The sequence below is a fragment of the Arachis duranensis genome, chromosome 3 (assembly GCF_000817695.3).
Source record: "Arachis duranensis cultivar V14167 chromosome 3, aradu.V14167.gnm2.J7QH, whole genome shotgun sequence".
In the NCBI taxonomy this organism is placed as follows: Eukaryota; Viridiplantae; Streptophyta; class Magnoliopsida; order Fabales; family Fabaceae; genus Arachis; species Arachis duranensis.
In genome coordinates, this window is record NC_029774.3 from 94,179,826 (window position 1) to 94,187,431 (window position 7,606).

The window sequence follows — 7,606 nt, forward strand, 5'->3', positions numbered from 1 at the left end:
CAGAGGCTTTTATTGGAGTTGAACGCCAAGTTGTAACGTGTTTCTGACGTTCAACTCTGGTTTGTGACGTGTTTCTGGCGTTTGGGACGGGATGACTGTGACGAGCTTCAAACTCACAATTGTGGTATTCCGAGTAGGATTTGGGACGGGATGACTGTGACGAGCTTCAAACTCACAACTGTTGGGCACAGTAACAGTGTGCAAAAGGATAGAGAGATCCTATTCTGACACAAGTGGGAACCAACAGATGATTAGCCATGCGGTAGCTGTGCTTGGTATTTTTCATCCGAGACGAGAAATCCGACAGTTGATTAGCCGTACAGAAACCATAGTCAGACCATTTTCACTGAGAGGATCATACAACTTGCCATGGAAGGGAAGACGCATGATTGGATGAAGACAATAGGAAAGCAAAGGTTCAGAAGCAACAAAGCATTTCCAAACACTTATCCGAAATTCCCACCAATGAATTACATAAGTATCTCTTTGTTATTTTCCGTTTTATTTACCTTTTAATTATCAGTACCTCATAACCATTTGAATCTACCTGACTGAGATTTACAAGATGATCATAGCTTACTTCAAGCCAACAATCTCTGTAGGATCCACTTTTACTTGCGTAAGGTTTTATTACTTAGACGACCCAGTGCACTTGCTGGTTAGTTGTGCAGAGTTGTGAAAAGTGTGACCACAATTTCGTGCACCAAGTTTTTGGCGCCTTTACCGGGGATTGTTCGAGTTTGGACAACTGGTGGTTCATCTTGTTGCTTAGTTGGGTAATTTTATTTTATGTTTGAGCTTTTTATTTTTATTTTTATTTTTAAAAAATACAAAAAAATTTAATAAAACCATAAAAACCAAAAAAAAATTTTTGTGTTTCTTGTTTGAGTCTAGTGTCAAATTTTAAGTTTGGTGTCTTGCATGTCATTCTCTTCTTAAAAATTTTCAAAAATATGTTCTTGATGTTCATCATGATCTTCAAAGTGCTCTTGATGTTCATCTTGACATTCAAAGTGTTCCTGCGTGCATTATTAGTTTTGATCTTAAGTTTTTTTGTTGTGATTCATTTTGTTGTTTTTCTCTCTCCTTATAAAAAGATTTCAAAAAAATAAAAAATATATATCTTTTCAAGTAAATAATACAGAGAAATGAAGGATTAGAACATAAACCAGAGGATCACAAGGAAAAGAGCTCACTGGTGTTAAAACGCCAGTAAAGAGGCACTTTGGCCGTTAAACGCTAGAATGGCTATCATTCTGTGCGTTTAACGCCAGAAATAGCAGCATTTTGGGCGTTTAAAAAAACGTCTAGTAAAGAAGGATTTCTGGCGTTTAACGCCAGGCAGGGTATCTGGCTGGGCGTTAAACGCCCAAAGAGGCAGCCAAGTGGGTGTTAAACGCCAGAATGGATAGCATTCTAGGCGTTTAACGCCAGGATGACACAAGAGAGGTAATTTCTTTGAGTTTAACGCCAAGATGACACTAGGGAGGTAATTTCTTTTCCAATTCAAATTCTTTCAAATTTTCATGTTTTAATTCATAATTTTAAAATCTTATCTTTTTCATATCAAATTTTCAAAAAAATCCTTGCTAACAATTAATGTTTTGATTCAAAAATTTCAAGTTTATTACTTTCTTGTTAAGAAAGGATCAATCTTTAAATTCTACAATCATATCTTTTAGTTTCTTATTAGTCAAGTCATCAATTTTAAAAATCAAATCTTTTTTATTTCTTTTTCAATCATATCTTTTCAAATCATATCTTCTTCAATCATATCTTTTTCAATCATATCTTTTTTTTCTTTTTTTTTTTTAAAAATTTTGATTTCAAAATATTTTTCTAACTTCTCATCTTTTCAAAATTATTTTCAAATCTTTTTCAACTAATTACTATTTCTTATCTTTTTCAAAACCACCTAACCACTTTTCTACTTCCAATTTTCGAAAATCACTAACCACTTTTTCAAAAATCTTTTTAATTAACTAATTATTTTAGTTTAAATTTTCAAATACTCTGTCTCTCTCATCTCTTTCTATTTATTTGCTAACACTTCTCTTCTACTTATAATACGAACCCTCTCTCTCCTTCTGTGTTTGAATTCTTCTTATTCTCTCTCTACCTCATTCCTCTATTCTTCATTTCTTCTGACACATCAAGGAATCTCTATACTGTGACATAGAGGATTCCACTACTCCCTTTTGTTTTCTTCTTTTTCATATGAGCAGAAACATGAATAAAAACATTCTTTTTGAAGCTGATCCTGAACTTGAAAGGGCTCTGAAGAAGAAGCTAAGAGAAGCTAAAACACAACACTCCAGAGAGGACCTTACAGAAAATTTTGAAAAAGAAGTAGACATGGCAGCCGAACCTAACAACAATGCTAGAGATGCAAGGAAGATGCTTGGTGACTATACTGCACCAACTTCCAACTTCTATGGAAGAAGCATCTCAATTTCTGCCATTGGAGAAAACAACTTTGAGCTTAAGCCTTAATTATTTTCTCTAATGCAGCAGAATTGTAAGTTTCATGGACTTCCATCGAAAGATCCTCATCAGTTCTTAGCTGAATTCTTACAAATCTGTGATACTGTTAAGACCAATGGGGTTGATCCCGAGGTCTACAGACTTATGCTTTTCCCTTTTGCTGTAAGAAACAGAGCTAGGATATGATTGGACTCACAACCTAGAGAAAGCCTGAACTCTTGGGACAAATTGATCAACGCTTTCTTGACCAAATTCTTTCCACCTCAAAAGATGAGCAAGCTTAGAGTGGAAGTCCAAACTTTCAAGCAGAAGGAAGGTGAATCCCTCTATGAAGCTTTGGAAAGATACAAGCAATTAACTAAAAGGTGTCCTTCTGACATGCTTCCAGAATGGAGCATCATATGTATATTCTATGATGGTCTGTCTGAATTGTCCAAGACGTCATTAGACCATTATGCTGGTGGATCTCTTCATCTGAAAACCCATGCAAAAGCCCACGAAATCATTGAAATGGTTGCAAATAACCAGTTCATGTACACTTCTGAAAGAAATCCTGTGAATAATGGGATGACTCAGAAGAAAGGAGTTCTTGAGATTGATACTCTGAATGCCATATTGGCTTGAAACAAAATATTGACTCAGCAAGTCAATATAATTTCTCAGAATCTGACTGGATTGCAAGCTACATCCTGCAGTGCTAAAGAAGCCTCCTCTGAAGGAGAAGCTTATGACCCTGAGAATCCTGTAATGGAAGAGGTGAATTGCATGGGAGAATCCTATGGAAACACCTATAATCATTCATGAAGGAATCATCCAAAATTCTCATGGAAGGATCAATAGAAGCCTCAACAAGGCTTCAATAATAATAATGGTCAGAGAAATAAGTTTGGCAATAGCAAGCCTTTTCCATCATCTTCTCAGCAACAGACAGAGAATTCTGAGCAGAGCCCCGCTGGCTTAGCAAACATAGTCTCTGATCTATCTAAGGCCACTCTCAGTTTCATGAATGAAACAAGGTCCTCCATCAGAAATTTGGAAGCACAAGTGGGTCAACTGAGTAAAAGAGTTACTAAAACTCCTCCTAGTACTCTCCCAAGCAATACAGAAGAGAATCCCAAAAGAAAGTGCAAGGCCATAACTATAACCAAAATGGCCGAACATGAAGAGAGTGAAAAGGCAGTGATTCCCAGTGAGAAAGACCTCAAGGGACGTCCACTGACCAATAAGGAGTTCCCTATTGAGGAACCAAAGGAATATGAGGCTCATACAGAAACCGTAGAAATTCCACTGAACTTACTTTTGCCATTTATGAACTCTGATGAGTATTCTTCCTCTGAAGAGGACGAAGACACTATTGAAGAGCAAGTTACTCAGTATCTAGGAGCAATCATGAAGCTGAATGCCAAGTTATTTGGTAATGAGACTCGGGAGGATGAACCTCCATTGCTCATCAACGAACTGAATACCTGGATTCAACAAACATTACCTCAAAAGAAACCGGATCCCGAAATTTTCTTAATACCTTGCACCATAGGCACCATGACCTTTAAGAAGGCTCTGTGTGACCTGGGGTCAGGTATCAACCTCATGCCACAATCTGTGATGGAAAAACTATGGATCTTTGAGGTATAAGTTGCAATAATCTCACTAGAGATGGCAGACAAATCAATGAAATAGGCTTATGAACTTGTAGAGGATGTCTTAGTGAAGGTTGAAGGCCTTTACATCCCTGCTGACTTCATAATCCTAGACACTTGGAAGGATGAGGATGAATCCATCATCCTTGGAAGACCCTTCCTAGCCACAGCAAGGGCTGTGATTGATGTGGACAGAGAAGAGTTAGTTCTTTAATTGAATGAGGACTACCTTGTGTTTAAGACTCAAGGATCTTCTTCTGTAAACATGGAGAAGAAGCATGAAAAGCTTCTCTCAATACAGAGTCAGACAGAGCCCCCACACTCAACTTCTAAGTTTGGTGTTGGGATACCACAATCATACTCTGAGCATCTGTGAAGCTCTATAAGAGCTCACTGTCAAGCTATTAACATTAAAGAAGCGCTTATTGGGAGGCAACCCAATCTTATTTACCTATATTAATTAATTTCTCATTTTTTATTTTCTAGTGTTATTCTATGTCTTCTTTAGGTTGATGATCATGTGAAGTCACAAAAATAGCTACAGAATTAAAGTGGAATCAAAAACAGCATCAAAAACAGCACACCCTGGAGGACGGGCTTACTGCCGTTTAAACGCCAGTAAGGATAGCAAAATCGGCATTTAACGCCCAGTCTGGCAGCATTCTGGGTGTTAAAGGCCAGAAATGGCACAGAGACTGGCGTTTAACGCCAGAAAAGGGTGTCTGGTATCTGGCTGGCGTTAAATGCCAGTAAGGGTAGCAGAATGGGCGTTTAACGGCCAGTCTGGCAGCATTCTGGGCGTTAAACACCAGAATTGGCAGCCAGACTGGCGTTTAACGCTAGAAATGGCGATCAGCCTGGTATTTAACACTAGAAATGGCACACAGTGGGCATTTAAATGCCAGAAAGGTTCAGGGATGAGAAATCCTTGACCAGAGTTGGCGTTAAATGCCAGAAATGGCACACAGAGGGCGTTTATGTGCCAGAAAGGTGCAGGGATGAGAAATCCTTGACACCTCAGGATCTGTGGACCCCACAGGATCCCCACCTACCCCAACTCACTCTCTCTCCTCTTCACACCTTTCCATAACACTTTCCTCCAAACACCATTCACCTATCAAATCCTACCCTCTTCCCCATAATCTCTCCACCACTCATATCCATCCACTATTTCCCAAAATAAACCCCACCTACCTCACCATTCAAATTCAAAACCATTTCCCTCCCAAACCCACCCCCTCTCACAAGGATTTCTTCTCTCCCTTACCCTATAAATACCCCCTTCACTCCTTCATTTTCACACATAACCAACACTTCCTACCCCCTTGGCCGAACCCTTCACCCACCTCCATCTCCTCTAATTATGCTTCTCCTCCTCCTTTCTTTCTTTTTTTGCTCGAGGACGAGCAAACCTTTTAATTTTGGCGTGGGAAAAAATGTTGCTTTTTGTTTTTCCATAACCATTAATGGCACTTAAGACCGGAGAAACCTCTAGAAAGAGAAAAGGAAAGGCAATTGCTTCCACCTCCGAGTCATGAGAGATGGAGAGATTCATCTCAAAGGTCCATCAAGATCACTTCTATAAAGTTATGGCCAAGAAAAAGGTGATCCCAGAAGTCCCCTTCAAGCTCAAAAAGAGCGAATATCTGGAGATCCGACGAGAGATTCAAAGAAGAGGATTGGAAGTTCTCACCAACCCCATCCAACAAGTCAGAATCTTGATTGTTCAAGAGTTCTATGCTAATGCATAGATCACTAAGAACCATGATCAAAGTGTGAACCCAAATCCAAAGAATTGGCTCACAGTGGTTCGGAGGAAATACTTGGATTTCAATCTGGAAACCGTGAGGTTGGCATTCAACTTGCCAATGATGCAAGGAGATCTTCATCCTTTCACAAGAAGGGCCAACTTTGATCAAAGGTTGGACCAAGTCCTCATGGATATCTGTGTGGAAGAAGCCCAATGGAAGAGAGACTCCAAAGGTAAGCCGGTTCAACTGAGAAGGCTTGACCTTAAACCCATGGCTAGAGGATGGTTAGAGTTCATCCAATGCTATATTATTCCTACTAGCAACCAGTCTGAAGTAATTGTGGATCGGGCTATCATGATCCGTAGTATCATGATTGGAGAGGAAGTAGAAGTTCATGAGATCATACCTCTAGAACTATACAAGGTGGCTGACAAACCCTCCACTTTGGCAAGGTTAGCTTTCCCTCATCTCATCTGTCACCTATGCAATTCAGCCGGAATTGTCATAGAGGAAGACATCATCATTGAAGAGGACAAGCCCATCACTAAAAAGAAGATGGAGCAAACAAGAGAGCCCACTCATGGACCTCAACAAGAGCATGAGGAAGTCCCTTATCAAGAAATCCCTGAGATGCCTCAAGGGATGCATTTTCCTCCACACAACTATTGGGAGCAACTCAACACCTCTTTAGGAGATTTGAGTTCCAATATGAAGCAACTAAGGATGGAACACCAAGAGCACTCCATTATCCTCCATGAAATTAGAGAGGACCAAAGAGCCATGAGGGAGGAAAAACAAAGGCAAGGAAGAGATATTGAGGAGCTTAAGCACTCTATAGGATCTTCAAGAGGAAGAACTAGCCGCCGTCACTAAGGTGGACCCGTTGTTTAATTTCCTTGTTTTATTTTTCTATTTTTCGGTTTTTATGCTTTATGTTTGTTATATGATCATTAGTGTCTAGTGTCTATGTCTTAAGGCTATGAATGTTCCATGAATTCTTCACCTTTCTTAAAAGAAAAATATTTCTATTTGCAAAAGAACAAGAAGTATATGAATTTCAAATTCTATCTTGAAATTAGTTTAATTATTTTGATGTGGTGGCAATACTTTTTGTTTTCTGAATGAATGATTGAACAGTGCATATTTTTTATAGTGAAGTTTATGGATGTTAAAATTGTTGTCTCTTGAAAGAATAATGAAAAAAAGAGAAATATTATTGATAATCTGAAAAATCATAAAATTGATTCTTGAAGCAAGAAAAAGCAGTGAAAAACACTGATGAGCGGATAATTTATACGCTTTTTGGCATTGTTTTTATATAGTTTTTAGTAAGTTTGAGCTACTTTTAGGGATGTTTTTATTAGTTTTTATGTTAAATTCACATTTCTGGACTTTACTATGAGTTTGTGTGTTTTTCTGTGATTTCAGGTAAATTCTGGCTGAAATTGAGCGACTTGAGCAAAACTCTGAAAAAGGCTGACAAAAGGACTGCTGATGCTGTTGGAATCTGACCTTCCTGCACTCGAAATGGATTTTCTGGAGCTACAAAACTCCAAATGGCGCGCTCTTAACGGCGTTGGAACGTAGACATCCAGAGCTTTCCAGCAATATATAATAGTCCATACTTTATTCGGAAAGTGACGACGTAACTTGGCGTTGAACGCCAAGTACACGCTGCTGTCTGGAGTTAAACGCCAGAAAAACGTCATGATCCGGAGTTGAACGCCCAAAACA

General features: G+C 38.8%; 1 non-coding gene across 1 annotated transcript; it reads right to left on the minus strand.

Annotated features, from left to right (window-relative positions):
• Positions 1-2,760: 2,760 nt before the first annotated feature.
• LOC127746363 (small nucleolar RNA R71) lies at positions 2,761-2,868 on the minus strand. Its single transcript, XR_008007982.1, has one exon. It is a non-coding gene; the product is annotated as a small nucleolar RNA R71 (small nucleolar RNA).
• Positions 2,869-7,606: the final 4,738 nt, after the last annotated feature.